This window comes from Malus domestica, chromosome 06, assembly GCF_042453785.1.
Source record: "Malus domestica chromosome 06, GDT2T_hap1".
NCBI classification, from domain to species: domain Eukaryota; kingdom Viridiplantae; phylum Streptophyta; class Magnoliopsida; order Rosales; family Rosaceae; genus Malus; species Malus domestica.
This window is the reverse complement of record NC_091666.1, coordinates 25,659,037-25,685,172: the sequence shown is the minus strand read 5'-3', so window position 1 is coordinate 25,685,172 and position 26,136 is coordinate 25,659,037. Positions and strand designations below refer to the sequence as shown.

Below are 26,136 nucleotides of genomic sequence, written 5' to 3'. Positions count from 1 at the left end.
ATGTATTTTTTATTAAAATTTAGGGAGTTTTAACGAAAAGGGCTTGACACCTTTGCTTAAGATTCCTTAAATCTGTTGTCCCGAAAGTGATGTCTCCTTCATGTCTCATTCTTTATTTGTTTGACACGTGTACTACCACTAACTCTAATTTAACTCTGTTAACTTTTACTGAATTAAAAAAAAAAATGAAGTAAAAAAAGAAAAATATTAGCAGAAGCAGCTCTCCAGTTTCCAATCCCTGCCCACCACACCCACACCCACCCCTCCCCCTCCCTTACACCAACCCACAACCAAAACCCCTATCTCACTTGGCTTAAGATTCACATAGCTTTTTTAATCATATTGGTCGAAGAGTCGAGAGGTTTGTGACAAATCTCTCTAGAATTTTCAAACACCAATCTCACTGAAATCTTCTAGATCTGTCGTGAAATACAAATTTCGTCGGCATCGTAGTGTCAGTACGAAACCGCCGTCGCCGGTGCCATCGCTGGACTCACCTCCATCGCTGCGATGCGCCGCCTTGACGTTGTCCGTACCAGGTTTCAAAGTCCACAACGGTCACGCTACGACGATTAAGGGAAAGGGAGGGGAAGGGGTTTTGGTTGTGGGCTGGCGTAAGGGAGCGGGAGGGGTGGGCGTGGGTGTGGGCAGAGGGACTGTAAACCGGGAGTTGCTTCTGCTAATTATTATTATTTTTTTTAATTTAGTAAAAGTTAACAGAGTTAAATTAGAGTTAGTGGTAGTACACGTATCAAACAAATAAAGAAGGAAACATGAAGGAGACATCATCTTCGGGACAACAAATCCGGAGGCCCCTTTATTGCCTCACTTATTTTTTAATTTCCAAGACTATCCTTTATATTAACCCATTTAACCCTAGATTGTCTCATTTCTCTTTCACCACAGCTTCCTTTCTCTCAACCACAACTCTCATCAAAATTACAGACATGTAAATCCCTTCGTCTTCTGCTTTTTTATCTCTGTGTAGGATTTTTAGTTTTGAATTCATCGTGGAAAGGGGTTCATGATGGAGTAACTGGTTTCATTGTCGAAAAAGATTTTTTGCTTTCGGTAAAACCCAGCCGACAGCTCCATCCTCCGTCATCCCTCATAAGATCCCAACTTTCGTGATGTATACTTTCACTGATAAGCTCCAACCTCGGTCCAATTTTCCCGCATCCCTGATAAGCTCCAACCCTAACCCCTTTGCATTGCCTTTCACGATGTCGGATTTGAGTATAAAGAACCAATTACCTCAGCCCCTTTTAGATTATAAGCTCCAACCTCATCCCTTTTGCCCACATCCCTAATAATGTCTAGTGGGTTGAGCTTTTATTTTTTATATATTTATTTTTCATTTTAATGTTGTATTGTTTAGGAAGAGTGATACTTTATCCCCAATTCTTTATGCTCACAAATGTTTCTTAATCAAATATTCGTAAATCAATTGTTTATGCTCACAAATGTGAATGCCAGTTTTTTGCTATGACCTATTTGCTACCATGATGACATATTTGAGAAGATTGTGAATGTTTCGTTAATCTAATGACTGATGACACCATGATAGTCAAGAACTACGTTTTAATATTATGATGTTTAGGTAGGTTATGAATATTTTGTTGATAGTATGATGCTTAGGTAGCTTATGACTATTTTGTTTAGGTTGGTTATGATGGTTAGGCATAAGTACTTTGATGTAAAATATTGACTTTAATGAAGTTATTTGTAGTTTTCTACTTTTTTCTTGTTCTTAATATTTTTTTTCTTTATTTATTTACTTTTATACAAAATCCACTTTGTGAAGATCTCTTTTAGTTCAAGGGGAATTAGTTTTTCGGATTTGAAATGGTAAAAATCATTCCTTCTACCTCATTCACATTATGTAACTAAATATATCCTTGAAGAGTTAAAATTGAAAATGCTCAAAACAATTTCTTTCCACGTCCTTCTAGCTCATTCACTTATGCACAACTCCATGCTCATTCACATTATGCACAACTTGATGCATATGCCGAAGAGAAGAAACTATAACTTGAGCAACAAAGTTTAAATATTAACGTAAATTTATAAAAAATAAACAAAAACATTTCAGAGTGTCTATGAAATTTTTTTTTTTGGTCAGAGTAGTGTGTCTATTGTAGTGACCCAAAATTTAATTCGGAAGCTAACCACAGTGGTAGGCCAAAAATAAGTCATGGTTAATCTTTACGCTATTAACAAAAATAAATTTCTTTTCTTAACAATCATTCACTAAAATTTAATTTTGGTTATTTTATGGTTGCATCTAACCTCCTTGTTAGACTGCCTACGTACCAAACGGGATCAAGACATTTGTAATTCGCTGTCACATTTAATTTGTTTACTAATAATATTCAAGTGGCGGATACATTCAATACTAGATTCAAATGATTGAATCACATCAAACGAATATCAAATATAACATCAAAATATCGAAATTAACTTAAAAGGGCAAAATTGGCCCACTGGCCATGCACGTATAACAGCGGTTTTCGGCGAACAAAAACCTAATTTTCTGACTACATCTAAAAACTACCAAATTTACAAACATGTATATCTCAATGAGAGAAGCATTTTTTTTATACCTGGACCGAAGTCCAATTTAGTCGGGAAACACCTAAAATTGCCCTGGATTCATCAGAAACCCTAGAAATGGGTGTTCTTGATTCAATGCCAAAACAAACTCCAATGCCTCAACCAATTCATGGGCATTATTCTTGAGGTTGAGAGGAGTCTATTGGTGGTGGTGATCAATGAGATTGGCTTCAGGAATGGCGGATTGCCGTTAGGGAACCTTTGGCGTCTTCGATGCCATTCTTTGCAAAACGGGAGCCAAAACTCGTCGGGTTTGAGTGGAAATGAGGGAGGGAGGGTCGTGGAGTTGGTTCTAGGTGGTGGTTCGACAAATTTTACCAGAAAAATGCCGGAAGGTGTGTGCAAGAACTGGGTCAGGAAATTGGGTCGCGCAGGTAAAATGGGATCCAGTGCTTCCCCCTATCTCTCATTTCCCTCCTTTCTTTCCCCTCTCATTAGGCAGCCACCCCTTCCTTTCCCTCCTTTCTCCTCTTCTTTCTCCATCCTAGCCACACATGTGGCACCCAAATCACTGCTCCAGCAAAGCTGGAGCCTTCTAGATTAATGGTCAAATGATCATTTTGCCCTTACATTTGCTCGTGTCTCCTCCATTATAATTGCGTTTCATAGATGGTTTTTGCCTACACGCTTGTTGGACTGAGCTCTATCCAAATATGCCAAGAAATACAACGAAGCATATAAGGATAAAATACGTCATCGTATAATTTTGATTTAGCTAACTAGGGGCATTTTCGTCTTTTCCACATATCGAAAAATTATTTGTCGTAAATATAAATGTGTCGTAACTCCAAATACGACTACCAAATATTTACTAATAAAATCTAGGAACACGATTTCACATTCCTCCCATTTAAATTTCGTAATCATCAATTAATTCGAATTTCATAACTAAATCACATATTTAAAAATAATCAAGGTATTACATCTATGAAATAAAAAAGCAATTTAAGTTTCGTTACTATTAAATATTTTTTTATTAAGAAAAGTATATAAAATATTTTGAATTGGAACAAGGGTATTTTATTGATCATACTAGTTTATAATCTGATTCTGATGAATTAGTAAACAGCTTTATAGAATCAGTGTCACTTCTATTCCGATTCCAGAACATTTAAAAAAACAACTTCAACATGAATTTGATTATGACTGCTCCTCATTCCAATTCATCATCAATCCAATTCCTTTTATCGTCTTACGTAAACGCACCACAAAAGTAATCTCCACTAACAAAAGTTAAAAGCCCCAAAAGTTTATCATTATACTTCCACCATCCAAGGAAGATGCTAATTTGATTGTAGCTTCCACTAGCTAATGCATTAACTCAAAAGAAATGGCTGAGGTTGATCCTTCACAGTTATAAAAACCACATTAAAACTTGAAGCATAAAATCCGCATTTCAAATTAGTACAAGAAAAGTTTGATATCCATGGAAGGATGCACTCATTACTTGGCAATGGTACTGGTTCAGCTGATCTACGCCGGATCATACATCCTCATAAAATTATCCCTCCAGGATGGACTCAATCAGATTGTCTTCGTCGTTTACAGGCATGTTCTTGGCATGGTTTTGACCATTTGCTTATGTGCTTGAAAGGTAAGCATTCTTGCCGCTTTCAGATTTTCTTCTTGTACAAGAAACAGTGAAAACTAATTTGGTAGTGGATGTGCTGAGCAGGAAGCAGAGGCCTTCACTCTCATTTTCGGTAGCTGCAAATATTTTCCTGCTCGCCTTGTTAGGGCCTACCATCTTTATGAATGTATACTGTGCTGGTTTAGCATACACTACTGCAACAGTTGGAACTGCCTTGGGTAATGTTGTCCCCGCTTTGACGTTTCTGATGGCAGTTCTTCTCAGGTATATTCTATGCCTTTCCTTCGATTTCTTCTAAGGTTCCATGTCCTGTAATTTGGTTACTTTTATTCAGGATGGAGAAATTGAAGATTAGAAGCGCTCGAGGCCAAGCGAAGGTGGCTGGTACAGTTTTCTGCATATGCGGTTCTCTTATTTTCACATTCTGGAAAGGAGGACACCTGTTGAAAGGTGTCGAAAAGCCACTGATAAATGTTTACGACGCCGAGAAGTATATTAGCAAGACCAAGCGTGTTCACGAAAACTGGATCAAGGGTTCTGCTCTTATTCTGATTAGCCACAGTGCGTGGAGTGCGTGGCTAATCCTCCAGGTGATTAGAAACTTGTTTCAAGATGGCTCCGTTTATACAAATACTAGCGCCTCTTATCACAACCTATTTTTTGGATATTTTAATTTGATTTGAAAAAGAATACTTAATGTACAGTTTATGATTTTAAATTCAAAACAAAAAAAGGTTGTAAGAGGTGAGGAGTATTTTTGGTATTATGAACGTTTCACCAAATTTGCCTTCTCCCATTTATATAATAGATAATGTCGAAATTTAGTTTTTTCATCAACTTTGGCTTTTCTTGCTCCACAGGGTGTGGTGTCCAAAGTCTACCCTGCTCCACTGTCACTAACCACCATAATGTGCTTTTTCGCATCGCTGCAATCTTCTTTCCTTGCCCTGTTTTTGGCTAGAAACCCCAGTTCATGGAGACTGGAGTGGAACGTGCAGCTTTTGACCATCGTCTACTTCGTAAGCGTTTTCTTATATATATCTTAATTCTTCTATAAGATATGTTCAACAACATAAAATGCGAAAATAACAGAATGCTGTATTGCTGTTGTGAGAATAATTTTCTGTGTCTTAAAATATAACTCATTAATTTAATTTTGTTCTTCCATGTTGTTGGGATAAGATATATTTGAATCTGTAAAAATTTTGAGTCTTCATCTGATCCTTTTGCAATAGGGAGTTCTGAACACAGCATTAGTCTATTACCTGCAAGCATGGTGCATCAGTCACAAGGGACCAGTTTTTGCAGCTATGTTCACTCCACTTCCAGTCGTCCTAGTGGCAGTGTTTTCGGCAATTGCTTTTGCAGAGCGGCTTCACTTTGGCAGGTAAACCGAAGAACACAAACACTTTCTCCCCCTTCCATCTTGCTGCTTTCACATATGGGAATTCCGTAGTCGGTGCTAGCAGATTAGTTCATCCTAAAATATCCAAACTTTTTTGTGTACAGCTTGATTGGAGCACTTCTTATTATTGTGGGACTTTACTGTGTGCTGTGGGGAAAGAGGAAAGACGGTCTTGTTGGCGAACATACAGAGATTGAAAAGGTGACGGTCGACGATAATAAGGTGGTTGAGATTTACATGAGTGAAATTTCAGTAGTCAATCCTGTTACTAAAGCAGAAACATGATCATGGAGGCATGCTAGTTTTTTTTTTCGCGGTGAGATCTTAAAGAACCGTTGACTTAAGAAAAGTTGTGTTATATCATTATGTAGAAGTTCAGAGAAAACTAATCTAAATTGCAAGGACTCAGAATACTCAAATGAACACATCCTCTTGGATACTCATTGGAGCACATCCTCTCTAACTAATGTAGTTAAGTCCACTTAATAAAAAGAAAAGTTATATTTAACTAAATAAAACATTTTTTTTGTTTCAGTTCCTTGTTTAAAGTGTTAATTGTGATGACTATTATTCATTTCATTGGTACAAAAAAATGTTTCTTATCACTGGGACGCTTAATGAGAGAGATACTAACAACGATATATCTTTAATCTGTCAGTGTATCTTGCAATTACATGTTAGCTAGAATCTCCTCAAATAGAGGAGACCACTAAAATTATTTTCCACTAATGAATTTAAAATTCCCCAAATAGGAAGATGTCATGGTTCTTTAGTATATTGGTAAACTGATTGTGAATTCCACTAGCTAAACTATAAGATGTGTTGTCATGCGTGAACTCAGAAGAAATGGCTGGGATTGATACTTCACAGTTACAAAAACCCCATTAAAACTTGAAGCACAAGAAGGTTTGATATCCATGGACGGAGGCACTGGTATTAGTTGGCAATGGTACTCGTTCTGCTGGTATACGACGGATCAAAATGTCCTCATAGAGTTGTCCTTCATGAAAGATTAAGGCTCCGTTTGGGATTTGCTTTGTTTTTTTTTTTTCTCAAAAAAGTGCTTCGCTTTAAAAAGAAGTAGCTAAAATTTGTTTGGTAAATATTTATAGACCTCCTTAATTTTAAAGTTTGGGCCTTCACAGGGCTGCTTTTAGAAGCTACCATTATGTTGCTTTTCAAGGCGACTAAAAAAAAAAAACCAAAATAATAAAACACAGAAGGATTGATGAAAATTTCTCTATACCTACAATGCCCCTTTTATTTTTCCAAATGACTTCATCTACCCCTTATTTTTTACACGCTATTATATGTACAAAAAAACCCTAGTCTAATCCGTGAACTTTTACACAGGACTCACATTCATTTCTCTTACTAAAGAGTTCATTTTTCTTGTTGGTATCCTACAAGCGATCATGCTTGGGAGGAGGATTTTCTATCCTCCTATTCTCATCCCCTTCCATCCTCTTCTCTCACATATTACTTTTTGTTTTATTATCTCTATAAAAAAATTAATATAAAATGTTGATGTGACTTAATATTGACCGTTCAAATAGGAAAGAATTTAAGGATAAAGAGATTAAGAGAGTAGAGAATCTCATTCCATGCTTGGGCACCCTTTTGTCTGGTGTACTTCTATCTGAAAATAATGATGAATCTGAAGAGAGTGACAACATTCAAATCAAAAGCAATGATTCTGATGTGTTGTCCCACTCAAAAACACTCAAGTTAATGAAATAATTTGGGGAAGAAGAAAAAAAGAATTCAACAATTCGATACACAAATTAAGAAAGAAGATCAGGAAAAAGGAGTTGTTGACATGGTTTAAAATATCTATAATATCCCGATATTTCTATCGAAATTTCCGTATTTTTGGACTACCGATATTTTTTTAGACTACCGATATTTCCGATATTATCGATATTTTAGACATTGCTAAGTCACTCATGTATCTTACCATGCAATTTATAAAGTGTGAAATATTGTACTAATTCATTATATATAAATGATTATGGTATATTTAAACTTCTTTCATTAATTACTACATATTTTCTACACTCACAATGTTTGCCATCTCGATATATAATCAACTTAAATCAATTATATCTATCATGCAATGCATTTCATTCCATTTTTTGTGATAAACTAATAGATAATTGACTAAATAAACATCCTGCAAAGTTTCAATAAAAATTTCCAAGTTTTTCTTACAATTCCGTGGTTTTTATTCAATTTTTATCGATATCGATAATATCCCGATATTTTCATCGAAATTTTCGTGTTTTTGGATTACCGATATTTCCAATATCATTGATATTTTATACCTTGGTTGTTACAAAGAAGGAAAAGTGGGAGGTGCTGTTAAGTTGTCACAACAAATTGACCGAATGATTGATGTAGTGGACACTAAATAAGTTAAGAATACATTTTACCATTATAGTTGTTTATAGTTGTTTTTATTTAATATAAAAAATGACAATGCAAACTACATATGTTAAGATAATCTGAAGGAAAAAGATTAGATACTTTTGACGTCATGTCTATTTTTGTCATTATACAAAGAGTTTTTTAGCTAAAATAGTCCATGAGATTTGCATAACATATCACTTTGGTCACTAAGATTGAAAATCAATAGAAATAGTATATGAGATTGTCCACCATTCCTTATTTTGGTCATTCCGTTAAAATCTCTGTTAAGTGTCCCGGATCATTTGGCCGAAAGTTTGGGCAATTTTTAAAACTTCGTAACTCAATCGTTTCTTAACCAAATTCGCCCCATAATATATCAAAATGAAGATAGGAAAGTATAGAACAATATTATACATATTTGGAAGCCCAATGGTTTCTGGAGATGGTCGGAAAATATATTGAAAGGTGACTGGTCCGCAGGAAAATTGGAAAACTCACAGGAAACTGGGTAACTTTTAAACGTTCATAACTTCTTCAATACTCAATGAAATCGAGTGATTCAAAAACAAAAATCATACTTCTCGATGAGACAAAGAGAATGGTACATTTCTTGATGGCTAAAGCTCTGTGGTTTGGCCGAAAACGGCTTGGAAGTGACTATCTTAGTCTCAAGTTAGCCACTTTCGAGCTGTTTTCCGTCCAGACCACGGTGAATTAGCCATAAAAAAAAAAAAGGGTACCATTCTGTTTGCCTTGTTGGGTAGTATGATTTTTGTTTTTAAATCACTCAATTTCGTTGAGTATTAAAGAAGTTATGAACGTTTAAAGTTTACTCAGTTTCCGGCAGGGTACCATTCTGTTTGCCTGATTGGGAAGTATGATTTTTGTTTTTAAATCACTCGATTTCGTTGAGTATTGAAGAAGTTATGAACGTTTAAAGTTTACTCAGTTTCAGGCGAGTTTTCCAGTTTTCTCTCGAACCATTCACCTTTCAAGTTATTTTTCAGCCATATCCAGCAACCATTGTGCTTCCAAATAGGTATAATCTTGTTCTACACTTTCCTATCTTCATTTTGATATATTATGAGTTGAATTTGGTTAAGAAACAATTGAGTTATGAAGCTTTGAAAATTACCCAAACTTCCGGCCAAGAGCTCTGGGACACTTCACAGATTTTTTAACGGAACGACCACAATAATAGATGGTGGACAATCTTAAAGACCATTTCTATTGATTTTCAATCTCAGGGATCAGTGATATGTTATGCAAATCTCAATGACCATTTTGGCTAAAAAGCCTTATGCAAAGATACAACACTTTTATATTAATATTCACTAAAGGATTTTATATTGCTTTTTATGCTCACAACAGTTTTAAAAGTACAGTTTACCAAATGCTTAGCTACTTTACTTTACAGCTGATTGTTCTTAAAGCATAACATTTTTTTTTTTTGGTTAAATTACACTTTCATACCTCAGGTTTGAGCTCTATTTCAATTCTTTACAACATCTTCAAAACATTTCACTTTCATACCTTAAGTACTATTTTATTTCAAAATAATAACTTCGTTACATTTTCCATCCATTGATTCGTTAAATGCTGACGTGGCTGCCACATATATGACACATGGCTGCAAAATGTCTGCCACGTGGCAAAAAAATAATTTTTTAATGGATAAATTACATTTTCATACCTCAGGTTTGGGGCTTATTTCAATTCCTTACAACTTCTTCAGAACATTTCACTTTCATACCTTAAGTACTATTTTATTTCAAAATAATACATCTGTTACATTTTCTATCCATGGATCTGTTAAATGCTGACGTGGCTGCCACATATATGCCACGTGGTTACCAAATGTTTGCCACGTGGCAAATAAAATAATTTTTTTTTAAACCTGAATTTTTTTTTCTTCTTCTTCCTTCTTCTTCTTCCTTCTTCTTCTGGGTTGCAGGGAGTTCCCTTTTTTTTTTTCTTCTTTTTTTTTTTAGGGGTTCGGGTTCCCTTTTTTTTTTCTTTTTTTTTCTTTTTTTTCCTCCTTCTCATTCTCATTCTCTTCTTCTTCTTCCTCCTTCTAGGTTGCAGGGGGTTCGGTCCCTCTTTTTTTTTTCCTTCTTCTTCTTCTTCTTCTTCTGAGTTGCAGGGGGTTCGGTCCCTTTTTTTTTTTTTTTTTTTTTTTTTTTTTTTTTTTTTCTTCTTCTTCTTTCCTCCTCCTCCTTCTTCTTCTTCTGGGTTGCAGGGGGTTCGGTCCCTTATTTTTTTTTTTTCTTCTTCTTCTTCTTCCTTCTTCTTCTTCTGGGTTGCAGCGCATTCCTTTTTTGAAATAAAATAGTACTTAAGGTATGAAAGTGAAATGTTTTGAAGATGTTGTAAGGAATTGAAATAGGCCCCAAACCTGAGGTATGAAAATGTAATTTATCATTTTTTAATTTTTTTTTTAAAAATACCTAAATCTTCTAAATATAAATAATAATTAAAAAAAAAAACAGAAACCTTATCCCCCTCATCCTCCTCTCATCTCCCCGCAACCCCCAAATCCATCTCCCCCATCTTCATCTTCTTCCTTGCAACCCACAAAAAAAAAAAAAAACCCACTAAAACCTTATCCCCTTCATCCTCCTCTCTTCTCCCCACAACCCCCAAACCCATCTCCCCCATCTTCATCTTCTTCCCTGCAACCCATAAAAAAAATAAAAATAAAAATAAACCCTAAAACCTTACCCCCCCCCTTCATCCTCCTCTATTCTCCCCGCAACCCCCAAACCCATCTCCCCCCATCTTCATCTTCTTCCTTGCATCGCAGAAAAAAAAAACAAAAAAAAGAACCCAAGATCCCATCTTGCCATTGCCCGGTTCGTGGAATGGGTGTGGATTTAAGGAGTGCGGGGTGTGTAGAGAAGGGAAGAGGGTGGGTGCGAAGGTGGGTGCAGAGGGAGAGAGGGTCACGGGTTGGGGAGGTGCGCAAGGAGGGTCGCGGGCGGGTGGGGGTTGTTTCTGGGTTTCTGGTTTTGGGGGGAGGGGTTGGGGTTATTGGGTTTTGGTTTGGGGGGTTGGCGGGGGTGGTTTATTTCAGTTTTTTTTTTAATTTTTTATAATTATTATTTATATTTAGAAGATTTAGGTTTAAAAGAAAATTAAAAATTATTATTTTTTTGCCACATGACAGACATTTGGCAACCACGTGGCATATATGTGGCAGCCACGTCAGCATTTAACGGATCAATGGATGGAAAATGTACTGGAGGTATTATTTTGAAATAAAATAGTACTTAAAGTATGAAAGTGAAATGTTTTGAAAATGTTGTAAGGAATTGAAATAGACCTCAAACCTGAGGTATGAAAGTGTAATTTACCTTTTTTTTTTTAAGTGTAGCAATCCCAAACTGGCAATCTGATTGTCTTCGTGGTTTATAGGCATGTTCTTGCCATGGTTTTGGTTGGACCATTTGCTTATTTGCTTGAAAGGTAAGCATTCTTGCCGTTTTCAACTTTCTTCTTGTACAAGAAACAACGAAAACTAATTTGGTAGTGGATGTGCTGAGTGTGAGAATGTGGGACTCTTGGGAATGAATTTCACATTATGAGAGGAGGGACTTTGCATGGACTTATAAGAGGTTGGGCTACTCTCTCCATATCGTCAATTAGTTTTATAGTGGAATCTCAATTTTTTTCATAGTATCAAAGCAGGTTGACCCAGTTTTTTCATAGTATCAGAGCAGGGACCTTACAGGGTGTTGTGATCTCGGCATTAGCCTACTACCTGCAAGCATGGTGCATCAGTCACAAGGGACCAGTTTTTGCAGCTATGTTTAGTCCACTTCAAGTCATCACAGTGGCGATGTTTTCGGCAATTGCTTTTGCAGAGCGACTTCACTTTGGCAGGTAAACAGAAGAGCACAAACACTCTTTTTCCCTTTCCATCTTACAGTTTTCACATTTTCCTTCGTCGGTGCTACCAAAATAGTTCATCCTCAAAAATCTAAAGTAGATTATGTGTGCAGCTTGATTGGAGCACTTCTCATTATTGTGGGACTTTACTGTGTGCTGTGGGGAAAGAGGAAAAACGGTCTTGTTGCTGAAGACGCAGAGATTGAAAAGTGATGCTCGACGATAATAAAGTGCTGGAGATTTCCATGACTGATATTTCAGTAGTCAATCCTGTCACTAGAGAAAGGACATGATCTTGGAGAAGAGTTTTTTTCTTCCGGTCGGATCAGAAAGAACAGCTGGTGTAAGAAAAACTGAAAATATGACTTTAGCCCTTCAAACTCAATTTTCTTCATGTAAAACCCTATATAATTTTTTTTACTCAAAGAAAACCTCCACATAAGCAAATTCATTAATTTCATATTACTTCACATATTTTACATTTTCACATGCCTAAAATACCCTTATTACATATTTGATGTAAACAATTAATTGTAAGGAGAGAGGAAATGATTTTGCAACAAGACAAAAAAGACATTAATGGTAAAATTTTATTGCATATTAATTTTTTAGAAAGGCTTTGAATTTTTATAAAACTATTCGATTCAGTTTTTTTTCACCCTACTCTTGAATACTTTTGAATTTGTCCTTTTTTTATTAATATATTAGAACATTGTATTTCATTATCTACATGCACATTAATTTACCTACAACAATTATACCATGGGTGTAATATAATATCTATTTTTTACAATGATGCAAAATAATGTTTATACCAACAACAAAACGTGTCTAACATATGTACTAATACATGGAAAATAATTTACCTATATTAAGAAGAAATGTAGTTCGATGCATAATATTAAAAATACTATGTTACACCCATGTTTATACAACTATAAAACGTGCCTAACATATGTAACAATACATGGAAAATAATTTACCTACAAGTTAGAGAAATGTTATTTGGTTGGGTGTAGTATAAATTTTTTTAATAATTAGAAAAATTAAATATAACCAGGTGTAGTGTAATTTTTTTATATATAATTAGAACAAATTAATTTACCTACCTACTATTTGAAATGTTCATTTCCAATGATACAAAATGTTCATTACCTAACTACAAATTAATTTCCAATAATTTACCTACAACAATTATACCATGGGTGTAATGTAATATCTTTCTTTACAATGATACAAAATATTGTATGTACCAACAACAAAACGTGCCTAACATAAGTACTTGTACATGGAAAATAATTTACCTATAACAAAAGAAATGCAGTTTGATGTATAAAATCAACAATATTATGTTCCACTCATGCTTATACAACAACAAAACGTGTCTAACATATATAACAATACATAGAAAATAATTTACCTACAAGTTAGAGGAATGTTATTTGATTCAAAATATATAATATAGGTGTAGTATTTTTTTTTTTAAAATAAGTGGAACAAACTAATTTACCTACCAATTAATATGGATAAAATTGTTGCAAAATATATCATGAAAAAATAAAAACTACTTTTCTAGTTTGACATGGATACGGTTAATGCAAACACTTTTTACATTTTATTTCACTTTTTCTACTACTTTTAATTTGGCATAAATTTAGGAATTTGGAAAGGGACCATAAATTATGAGTGGCATGGGTGTAAATAAATTGTATTAATAGGTCAATAGTGTTCCCATATGTTTGCAAATTTTAAATTTGGGCTTAAACTGGATCTTTAAAGATAGATGAGTTTTTATTTAGAAATAATGAGTTGTAAGGGCCAAAATCTAAAACACCCTAAGAAAAATTATGTTTCATCATGAGATATAACATCACTCATTGAACATTCATTCTTATTCATACAATCTAGTCCTTTACACATTACAGTAATTGCTCGCGGCCTAAGTATTAAACTATTTCCATCGATGGTTTGAGTTCCAACAATTGATATGAACTTATTCAATCGACATTTGTATACTGACCTGGAATTATTTTGATCATCGGGTGGATTCCATAAGCAGCACAGAAATCTACCACTTCTTTGCGCATCCTTCTCAGCTTATTGCACTGCCGGAATGGTTTTCATACCTTCCAAAAAGGTTGATGCTTGGTTATAGTTTCAGCATCCCATTTGATTTCATAGCCAATTTGTATGCGAGTCTTGAATCAGTGAACACCATCGATCTATGAGGCAGAACTGATATCTTTACAATCAAGCACAGTTTTTTTTTTTTTTTTTTTTGGTAATACCAACGATACTCCACCTAAATAACTCAAAAAGAGCACGTAGTAGTACGTCCGCTCGGATTCTCAGTGGAGCACCTCCCCTATAGACATGAGCACTTAACAAAGTGAAAATTTATTTTATTTTTGAATTGTAAATAACTACTTTGTCAATGATGAAGAAAAAAAAAACTTAGAACCCGTTTTGTATTCAACCCAAACTCAAGTTTTTAAACTCAAAAACATATTTTAGTGTCAAGTTAAAAATTCTTGTTTGGTCAATTCATTCTCAAAAACACAATTCAAAACTAACTCAAAATCATATCCTACTCCTAGAAAACAGCAAAAGAGAGAATGTAGATTTTTTATTTAGGATAACTAGTTCTTTTGGTTTTATATACGGTGGAACCTCAACTTTTCATGTTATCAGATTAGGTTGGCTCACGTGTGAAGCCCAACGGCCACATGTGCTCCAAGTCACCCTATTCGTGTGATCCATGTGTGGATGCAAATTTCCGCTTTCTTCTTCTTGGACAAAATTACACCTACAAAACAATCAACACATTTGGTCAAGCCCAAGAACCTCACGTGCCCACGATGAATGGGAGGGGCTTTGGCCAAAGAACATCCGATGCCAAAGTTAGAATTTAGAGAGAAAAAGTGTTTAGAGGATTTTTGGGAGTTTTGCAAGAGTATCAACTTCGCTTTTTAGAAGAAATAGGGTCATATATATAGGGAATGGGGTGTTATTTGGTGATTCGATTAGCAATTAATATATTAATTAGGTATAAATATATTAATTGGCTAATTATCATAATAAAAGAAATGTTTTGAGAGGTTTTTGGAGGTTATGGAATGAGGATGGATGAGACAAATTTGAACTTGTTACCTATTTTGGGTACTCCTGATTTGGTTGATGGATGATTCTCCATTGCTCGTGTATAGGAGACTCGGTATGCCTCGAGGGTAAATTTGTTATCTTCACCCAAAAATCCAGGTGTCACTTTGTGATTATTTTTGGCTCCACAAATGCCCCTACACCTACTGGGCTGCTCGTAGGAAAGTGCAGCAGGTGTAGAGATCTTCTTGCTCTAGTAAACTTAGGAATGCTTCATGTTTTGATGTAGATTCCCCCTTTTAATATGAAATTAGATCCTTCTAGGAAAAGGAAATAAATTTCTCTCAAAGCGTATTTAAGTCCACCTTAAGTGGGTTATTAAATCAACTTTGGAGAGTGATTTATTTTACCCTACAAGAGAAAGAGAGCTTAGAGGATATTTGTTCCCCCTCATCTAGCAATCTTCTACATCTTGCATGTGCAAAGGATCGTCTTTTGTAGCTTTCTTCGTCTTATCCACGCTACACCAATGTAATAAAATCTTAATTTCTTCTTGTCTTCTTATTAGGTGGTGCTGCCACAGGGCAGTCGTTAGGATGGTGCGGCACGTCAGCTGGCAGGGGCCATGAGTCGGCTTGGCATGGGCCAATGAGGTGATGTAGCCAAAGATTGGTTTGGCATAGGGTGAGGAAGTGGTGTGGGATAGGCAATTGTTTGGGCTGCCACGTCTGGGCTACTTGCTGAAAATGAGAAAACTGCTTGAGTTTGATTTTTTAACATTTGTTGCTTAGTTGATCTTCAAGCATTTGATCTTTTGAACTATGTGGCCTTCTTGCACTGGTGAGTTTACCCAGATGGGTGTCAGGGATTTAGTTTACCCTCTCGCACTGGAGAGCAAACTCATATGGGTGTCGTGGAATTGGTTTACCCTCTTGCACTAGAGAGCAATTTGTTTATCCTCTCGCACTGGAGAGCAAACCCATATGGGTGTCGGGGAATTGGTTTACCCTCTCTCACTGGAGAGCAATTAGTTTATCTTCTCGCACCGGAGAGCAAACCCTTTTGGGTGTCTGGGAATTGGTTTACCCTCTCGCACTTAAGAGTAATTAGTTTATCCTCTCGCACTGGAGAGCAGACCCTTTTGGGTGTCGGGGAATTGGTTTACCCTCTCGCACTGGAGAGTAATTAGTTTATCCTCTCGCACTGGAGAGCAATTAGTTTATCCTCTCGCACCGAAGAGTAGACCCTTTTGAGGCTTAGTTGGTACGAGAAATTGCGCAATCGCTTGGTTATGAAGCTTTCTACTTCTTCCTGAATTTTCCTTTGTTGGGGTGGCAGAGCTCTCGATTGCCCCCAATTGTGATGTGCTGGTCTAAGCTGTTATTCCATATGTTCGGCTCGTCTATGCCGCGACTGCAGTGGGTGTGGTATGTTCCTAATAGGCGAGCGTGTAACTCACAAGCTACTGGTTGAACTTGAGCCGGATTGAGTGACTGCTTATTTATGTCTGCTGTGCTGCCTGCTCTGATGTAATGTGGAGGATACTCCTTGCGGGCCTAGCTGTGAATGAATACTTCGCTTGGAAGGCTGCTTATGTTAATTATTGGAGTGCTTCCTCAACCGTGAGTGTATGCTCGTCCGTGGGCCTAGTCGATAGTGCATGCTCATCCGCGCGTTAAGACGAGAGTATACGCTATCTCGGGGGCCCAATCGGGAGTGTACTCTGCCCAAACGCTCGGTTCGTGGATGGTCGAGTGGCTGCTTGCAGAGATGCTGCTGGAGAGGTTCTTCATCTGCCTTATCCTACTTTGGGACACCTCATTTGTGGTACGTTGCATCTTGGTACGCTACAAGAGTTAGTTCACCAAGGTCGTTTGCTGTGCTAGGGTGCTTGTGAACTCTATGACTTGTCAAGACAAGTGTTATTCACCATTTGCATTGGAAGAGCTTGGAAGGAATGTGCCTCCTTAAGTAGTGGAAATGTGGTAGATTCCGGGCACGAGATTTGAGTTGGGAAATGTCAAATCCACGGAGAAATTTGGTGAGAATGCCCATTGGTTCTATCGTAAGCCCAAAAATTTGAAACCGGGATGGTTGAACTAATCTTGGACCGATTTAGGCTACGAGAGTAGACTGCTTGGCTGGAGCAGGTTGGGCCATAAGAGTGGACTGCTCATCGGGAACAGGCTAGGCCACGAGAGTGGGCTGTTCGGTTGGAGCAAGCTGGGTCACAGGAGTGGGCTGCTCGTCGAGAGCAGGCTGGGCTATGGGAGCAGACTGTTCGTCGGGAGCAGGCTAGGCCACAATAGTGGGTTGCTCGGTGGGAGCAGGTTGGGCCACGAGAGTAGGTTGTTCGTCGAGAGCAGGCTAGGCCACGAGAGTGGGTTGCTCGTCGGGAGCAGACTAGGCCACGAGAGTATGCTGCTTAGTGGGAGCAGGCTGGGCCACAGAAGTAGGTTACTCGTCGAGAGCAGGCTGGGCCACGAGAGTAGGTTGCTCGTCAAGAGCAGGCTAGGCCACGAGAGTGGGCTGTTCGTCTAGAGTAGGTTGCTCGGCGTGTGAAGCTTGTGAATGTGAGGCTTGAGCTCGGCTTGGCAACGCATAGGGCTCGCACCGTGGTGGTGGAGTCATAGACCTCGCCGTGGATGATTGCCATGGTGGCCACCACGGTGGTTGCCGTGGTTGAATCTTGTGGTGGTGATGCCGCTTCCCTTATGATCACATTTAGGGCTGGTTTGGTATTGCTGTGCTTTGAAAAAAAGTTGATGTGAGAATAAGCGGCTGTGCTGTGAGAATAAGCGGCTGTGAAATAAAGCAGCAGAGCGTTTGGTAAACTTTTTTGTAAAAGTGCTTTTGGAAAAAAAAGCAGTCTGATAGTGGGTCTTTTCATTAAAGGAGCACTGTAACTCCATGTGCTTTGAAAAAAAGCCAGTTTTCCAAAGCTGCAAATAACAGTTTCAGCTTTTTCCTTTGATTTCAGCTTATTCTCACAGCAGCTTCCAAAATAAGCTTTTTTTTTTCAGTTTACCAAACACCTAAAACCCTCACAGCTTTTTTTCATAAGTGCTTTTTTTAAGCACCTCACACCCAAACTAGGTCTTAGTCTCGTGGATCGCCGCGATCGTATTTCTTGAATATTGGAATTTTCACTCATGGAGTTTTCTAAATTTCTAGCCATTGTATTTCTCTTTTTTTGCTTTATCAAAGAATCTTTGCAAATAAAAAATTCTAATAATCAGAACGTACGAAAAATATAAATGGACTAGAAAATAGAGAAAAACCTTTTTATGCGAGAGTCTTCTGCGAGTGTAGGACTCAACTCTCAATGAAAGCACCAATTTGTGGATGCAAATTTCCGCCTTCTTCTTTTTGGACAAAATTGCACCTACAAAACAATCAACACCTTTGGTCAAGCCCAAGAACCTCACGTGCCCACGATGAATGGGAGGAGCTTTGGCCGAAGAACCTCTGATGCCAAAGTTAGAATTTAGAGAGAAAAAGTGTTTAGAGGATTTTTGGGAGTTTTGCAAGAGTATCAACTTCGCTTTTTAGAAGAAATAGGGTCATATATATAGGGAATGGGGTGTTATTTGGTGATTCAATTAGCAATTAATATATTAATTAGGTATAAATATATTAATTGGCTAATTATCATAATAAAAGAAATGTTTTGGGAGGTTTTTGGAGGTTATGGAATGAGGATGGATGAGACAAATTTGAACTTGTTACCTATTTTGGGTACTCCTGATTTGGTTGATGGATGATTCTCCACTGCTCGCGTGTAGGAGACCTGGTATGCCTCGAGGGTAAATTTGTCATCTTCACCCAAAAATCCAAATGTCGCTTTGTGATTATTTTTTGCTCCACACCACGTGTTTGGTTTGAAAATTCATCATGTGAGGGGGTGCGTGAGAATGTAAAGGTAAAAGAGTCCCACATTGGTGAAAGGAGAAACCTTGCAAGGGCTTATAAGATGTTTGACTACTTTTTATATTGTCAATTAATTTTACAGTGGAACTCCAACTTTCTTCGTGATCGCATCTTCCCACTGTCCTCCCTCTCTCTTTTTTGCTCATCTTTTCTTCCATGTCCTCACACTCTCTCTTATAAACCTAAACAAATTTGAGAAACCCAAAGAAATTGAGCTTTTCTTCCCTGTCCTCACACTCTCTCTTATAAACCCAAACAAATTTGAGAAACCCAAAGAAATTGAGCATTTTGAGAAACCCAAAGAAATTGAGCATGGTCTCTGATGAGGCGATATTATACCATATATTTTACCCTAATCTTAGTTATAATTTATTGGTTGTTTTGGTAGAATTTTGATACTTTGTTATATATTTTCAATGTAGGACATTCGAATTCCTCTGGGAAACAAATGATCACATGGATTAATTTTGGAGTGATTCCAATTGGAGGATGTTCGTGAGTCTTTCAAGATGATTGTGTCAAAATTTCAGATTTTTCTACCTGGCCGTTTGACCGTGGCGATGAAATTAAGGCCCAGCGCGCAGCTTTCACAGATTGAAGTTTATGGATGTTTTGGGTATTTTGGAGATTCAGATGGTATATTTTGAGGCAGATTCATTCTGAGGATTTGTAGGGGATGTCTCAAGCTTTGAAAAGAGACATTTTGGGACCAAATCGGAGTTGATTTGGTCATTCAAAAGACTAATTTTCTGAGAACTCCGAATTTTAGTTCAAATATGAAACCTTTTATTTTTTGTTTTATTATTTTATTATGTTTACTAGTTTTATTCTAAGTCCTTTTAGGGTTTTATTTTGTAGTAGTTTCAATAAGGCTTTTTAGCCACTAGGTTGAGAGGGGAGAAGGCATGCATTTTGGCTTTAGAGAGCTTTTGACGATTCAAGTTTATTTCCAAGGTGTTTTCTATCCACGTTTTTAATAATATTTTATTTTATGATTTTTTGTAACTAGATTTGTTTGCTAGGGCGAGGCCACGAGCCTTAGTAAGAATATGTAGTTTCTTTTCAATTTGCTTATGATATTATGCATGCAAGTTTTGAATTATTAACCACCGTGTTGAAACTATTTAATTGTCTTGATGATTGACCACCGTTAGGATATTTAGAAAATTAATTTGATGCAATTTTGGCAGAGGGCTGTCCTTGGAATTAACGCTGGCTTCTTGTGGTTAATATGTGTAACTTCTTAGGATAGACGACACGTTTTAGGGTTATAAGGTTTTTCAAAAGGATTTCACAAAACATAACGAGTCTTGCATGTTCACATTTGATCTAGACGCCACGAACGGGTTGGAAGAACTACGTAGGATTGTTAATGTGATAGCCTGTCCCAAATGTTCTTATTATTTTATCCTCGATTGTGTGAAATGACTATTTTGCCCTTGAGCGTTAGGTTGTGATTGTGAGAAATGAACTTAGGTGGTGGACCAATTCATTTTCTTCCTAAGTTGTTGGACCTAATTGGAAGTTAGATTGTTTTGTTTGTTTTGTTGGGCTGCAACCTGGACCACACACTCACACTCTCACACTCTCCCGTTGACTCTCTCTTTCTCTCTCTTCCCTCTTGGATTTCATCCATTTTCTGTACAATTGTACGGACAATCTCTTAAACCAACCATTTCATGCACGGATCGGGGCTGTGAATGTGATCTTTGTGTTCTTTGCAAGTTCAGGAGCTCATCCATGCCATTAGTTTGACTTGAGAACTCGTAGAACTCAAGAACCAGAAAACCCCAATTTGGTGCAATGTTCACTTGACGTGATCGTGAAGGTTTTAAGTGGTTTTGAGACTTAAGAAGGTAATATTTTTACTTTACTAGCACGTTGGATCGATTTTGGAGTGGTTTTGACGTTAGAACGTTTGGGTTTATATAGTTGCAGGGTTTGGCCGGTTTCCTTGAATTTTTTCGGCGAGATTCCGTTAGTTTTAGGACCTTAAAGTGGTAAGAATGTGTTCTTCTCATCCTAAGCTTCATTTTGGTACAAATTTCATGAATTTTGGATGAGAAATGAAGAAGATATGAAGATTTGAAAATTTTCCAGTTTTCAGTGACACAGATGGCGGCTCCAGCGAGGATCACCGGAGAAGACGAAGAATATTCCATCAAAGTTAACGAAATATTCCTGACGGCGTAAGGTAACGCCGTAAGCTTCTGTTACTATTTAATAGAATATTCCTGACGGCGTCAGGCTAGCTGACGACACTAGTCTGCGCTTGGAGGTGCGTCTAGCCATGCCATTGCCGACACGTGAGGGCGCGTGGGGACAAGAAATTTTTTATAAAAATATAGGGTTGTTTGTGGGGTTGAGTAGATCACGTTGGTATATTCAAACACCCCAATTGAGCAATGTATGAGAAGTTATTACCTAGCTTTGTTTATGTGCTTTAAAATAACGTTTATATAGTTGTTTCGCATATAGGTGAGACCTATCCAGAGGACGAGCATAATCAAGCGAGACTTGGGGGCTACGACCCTTCCACATATCAGTGAGTGGGCTTTTGGTTTCAGTATATACTTATATACTTGGTATTTTTCCCAGAAAATGTGTTTAAATGGAATTATGTTTTGAAATGCCATGCCTATGGATTTATGCTTAGACTATGAATTTGTATGATATGTATATATGTGATTCGACGCGGTGCACGCCCAGGTAAGTACCAAGTGAGTTGTAGATTGTTATTGTGAATTGATGATTATATGAGATATGTTGAGAGCTCATAAACATGCACCCCGGTGTTAGTGCTCCCACCTGTGGTTAGGGCACAGTCCTTCACATGATGTTCACCTCCCGCACCATACGCTCACCTTGGATCCAAGTTAGGTGCATAGTCCTGTCGTACATACCACTTTAGGTGGTTCCGACTCGTAGGTGACCCGCGATTATTCGCATAGTCTTCACGTGATCGTAGCACTAGAGCGTATTTGTTTACACCCAGTCCTGTCGTACAGACCACTATAGGTGGTTCCGACTCGTGTGCAGGCATACTTGTTGAGCTATAGATTCAGTCGTGTAGGCCACTTTAGGTGGATCTGGCTGATATGTTGTTTCTCATGAGTTAATTCACCTGAGTTGCTTATTCTGTTATTTTGAGATATTTGGCATGCATATTTATGATTATCGCTTTTCTAAGCATGGTTTTGATATAAATATGAATATATTCTATTTTCTAGGAAATTATACAGGTTTTACGGTGAAGGGTTAGAACTTTTGATAAATGAAATGGTTTTGAAAAACTTTGTTTTTGCACACTCACACTTTCTGTTTTGTGTTCCTCTAGGTTTTAGGTAGGAGTGCTTGTTGGTGGCTCATGAGGAACTCACAGCAGCTTTGACAGATTATCACTAATGTAGGATCACCTTTGGGTGTTGTATAATTAGTATTCGTCCTGCTGGACTGCACTTAGGCTATTTATGCTCTAGTTGTGCAATTATACTTTATATCACGCTTGCACCTTATCTTGCCTAGTGCTCTAGTTGGTTTGGTTTTTGTATATTCGCATTTCTTATATTATTATTGCTTCCGCACTGTGCACATGGCTACATCACCCTCACGTGATGGCCATCATGCCTTGATCTTTGGTCAGGGTGTGTCAGTTAAGGTGACGGTGGAACCCTAGTGCTCAAATTTATTTTAAAAACTATTTTCTTTTGTTTTTTACTTTCCCAATTTATTTAATTGTTTTTAATTAAATTCATTTTAAATTTTTTAGATCATAAAATCACATTTTTCCAAACTTTGTTTTCAAATAAATAATTAAGATTTGGTTTTAACATAAATTATTCATTCAATCCCTGTGGAAAACGACCTTGCTTGAGCAGTTATGCTACAACAACCTTGTTCTATTGCAAGTATTTTGTGTGATTTTAATCTCTTTGCAAAGGTACCTAAAAAGCATATTAGTCTCTGCCGTGATCATCGTTTAATTCTATCCACCGTGATTGTTGTAGGATTCTGTCAATTGCAAAAGTAGTTCAATCCGTCACGAATCTGTTCAATTTCACCTCGAGATACGTTCGACTCTACCTCTGTTACTGTAGTGAGTCACGACTCAGGATCTAGCGGTGGCTCAAAGTTGCAAGCAATTTTCTATACATTGTTTTTTGGGGAAGTGTTATTGGCACTCCAAAAATCTCATTCTACACTCCTCACAAGTGTATTTTTCGTTCCTAATATATAAAGTATGAAGTGTAGAATGAGATTCTTGGAGTGCTAATAACAATTCCTTTTTTTTTAATTAATTTTGGTATTTTTGTTAAGTGTTTGGTCATGGAGATCATGACTGGAGGAAGAAAAGGAGGTCTCGTCCAGAGAAATTTTTTTAGGTTCCGAGAACACTAGCTGAGTTGGTGTTCCTAACAAATGAAAGCTTGACACATGTTCATTTTATTTTATTCAAGATAAAAATTGCCAACTAGATTCTTTTTGAATTGAAGCTTCCTAATTCACCCCAAACCTAATGCGAAAGAAAATACAGAAAATCCACCGCCAACCCCTACCACACCATTGACGCCGAGCTCCTATCACAGAGAGACCATCCACCTCCATCGCCGGTCGGTGATTTCATCGGAGACTCCATCTTACTATTCTTTCTCTTCTTCCTTCTATTTATCCCACTCTTACTTTGGCATCAACTCGAGGAATGGTCGGTGGCAACTCAAGAGCTGGTGAGTTCACCGACTCACCGGCTTTCCCTTTTGTCCTTCCCCGGTTTAAGAGAGGAGGAGAAAGAAAAAGCGGAAGAGAGAGTAGGTGGGAGAGAGAGGTGAGGAAGAAGGAAGGGATGGGTGTGTTGGTGCGAGAGTTGCGGCGGTGGATGTGGTTGAGTGTTAAGAAAAATCTAGGATTTTCTTATGTTTTTGTTTTTCTTTAATTTAATTCTTTTCTGAGAAATGAAACAATGAATATTAGGGATAATAAAGAAAGTTCATTAACAAATGCATTGATTATATTTTCCAGAAACCGAAATGCATTAACTCAAGGGAGTGTTTTTTTTGCCAGACATCAGATGCTGATTAGTGGTGAATATGTGTCAAGTCTTTATTTGTGGGGAACGCCAGCTCAGCTAGTATTCCCGGAATGTGGAAAAATTCCTCGTCCGGAACAGGGAGGTCCACGGTAAAGGGAGTGGGGTCTATTTTTTAATTTTTTAGAAAATAATTTTAAATTTCTTACCAAATAAGTTTTTTTTTAGTACATCGATATTTTTACACTAAGGGAAGGGGAAGTTTGGCTAAGTCATACAATGAGTAGCCTAATTTGTTATCGAATTCGTAATCCATTAGATTCAAACCTAAGACCTCTCACTTCCAAGTGAAGAGGAAAACCATCAGACCGTAGTACTGAATGGCACCAAATAAGTTTTTTAGTCTTACAAAAAATTGTTTTTAAGAATTATTTACTAAACTGATGAAATTTTTTTGGTAAGATACCAATCGGGCCTTTAATTTTTTTTTCTTTTCAATTTTATATTCAAGGTGAGGATTGTGACGACAATATTAAACTATTCATTTCATTAACACAATATGAAAGTTTGTCACGTGTCACTATTTCACCTAATAGAAGAGATTCAAACCAGGATATGTCTCTAATTTGTGAATATATTATGATTACGGGATATACCTTTGTTTACTAAACTTGATGAGTAAAAGAAAAGATGGGACCCACACAAAATTTTGGAATCCAATTCCTAAATTTGGAGGATTTGGATTCCTTAGAACAACATATTATTTGGTTTCCTAATTGCTGGGCTAATCGGATTGACACTTTTGCTCCCTTTACTGCTTCATTTATTTTTTAATTTCAAAGACTATCCTTTATATTAACCCATTTAACCCTAGATTGTCTCATTTCTCTTTCACCGCAGCTTTCTTTCTCTCAGCCACAACTCTCGTCAAAATTACGGACGTGTAAATCCCTTCGTCTTCTGCGTTTTTATCTCTGTGTAGAACTTCTAGTTTTGAATTCGTCGTGGAAAGGAGTTCATGATGGAGTAACTGGTTTCATCGTCGGAAAAGATTTTTTGCTTTCGGTAAAACTCAGCCGACAGCTCCATCCTCCGCCATCCCTCATAAGATCCCAACTTTCGCGATGTATACTTTCACTGATAAGCTCCAACCTCGGCCCATTTTGCCCGCATCCCGGATAAGTTCCAACCCTAACTCCTTTGCATTGCCTTTCACGATGTCGGCACTGAGTATAAAGAACCAATTACCTCAGCCCCTTTTAGATTATAAGCTCCAACCTCATCCCCTTTGCCCACATTCCTAATATTAATAATGTCCAGTGGGTTGAGCCTTTATTTATTTTTCTTTTTAATGTTGCATTGTTTAGGAAGAGTGATACTTTATCCCCAATTCTTTATGCTCACAAATGTTTATTAATCAAATATTTGTAAATCAATTGTTTATCTCACAAATGTGAATGCCAGTTTTTTGCTATGACCTGCTTGCTACCATGATGACATATTTGAGAAGATTGTGAATGTTTCGTAAATCTAATGACTGATGACACCATGATGTTTAGGTAGGTTATGAATAATTTGTTGATAGTATGATGCTTAGTTGGGGTATGACAATTTTGTTTAGGTTGGTATGATGGTTTGACAGAAGTATTTTGATGTAAAATATTGACTTTAATGAAGTTAATTGTAGTTTTCTACTTTTTGCTTGTTCCTAATATTTTTTTCTTTATTAATTTACTTTTATACAAAATTCACATTGTGAAGATCTCTTTTAGTTCAAAGGGAATCAGTTTTTAGGATTTGAAACGGTAAAAATCATTCATTCTACCTCATTCACATTATGTAACTAAACATATCCTTGAAGAGTTAAAATTGAAAATGCTCCTAACAATTTCTTTCCACGTCCCTCTAGCTCATTCACTTATGCACAACTCCATACTCATTCACATTATACACAACTCCATGCATATGCCGAAGAGAAGAAACTATAACTTGAGCGACAAAGGGGCAACTCCATGCATATACACAATTCCTTGTATAGTTTTGGTTTAGCCAACTAGGGGTATTTTCGTCTTTTCGACATATCGAAAAATTATTTGCCATAAATATAAATGTGTCATAACTCCGAATACGACTACCAAATATTTACTAATAAATTCTAGGAACGGGATTTCACATTTC

The 26,136-nt window shown here is 37.1% G+C and overlaps 1 pseudogene; it reads left to right on the top strand.

Annotated features, from left to right (window-relative positions):
* Nucleotides 1-3,980: 3,980 nt before the first annotated feature.
* On the top strand, nt 3,981-6,048 carry LOC103438679 (WAT1-related protein At1g43650-like; annotated as a pseudogene).
* The last annotated feature ends 20,088 nt before the right edge of the window (nt 6,049-26,136 follow it).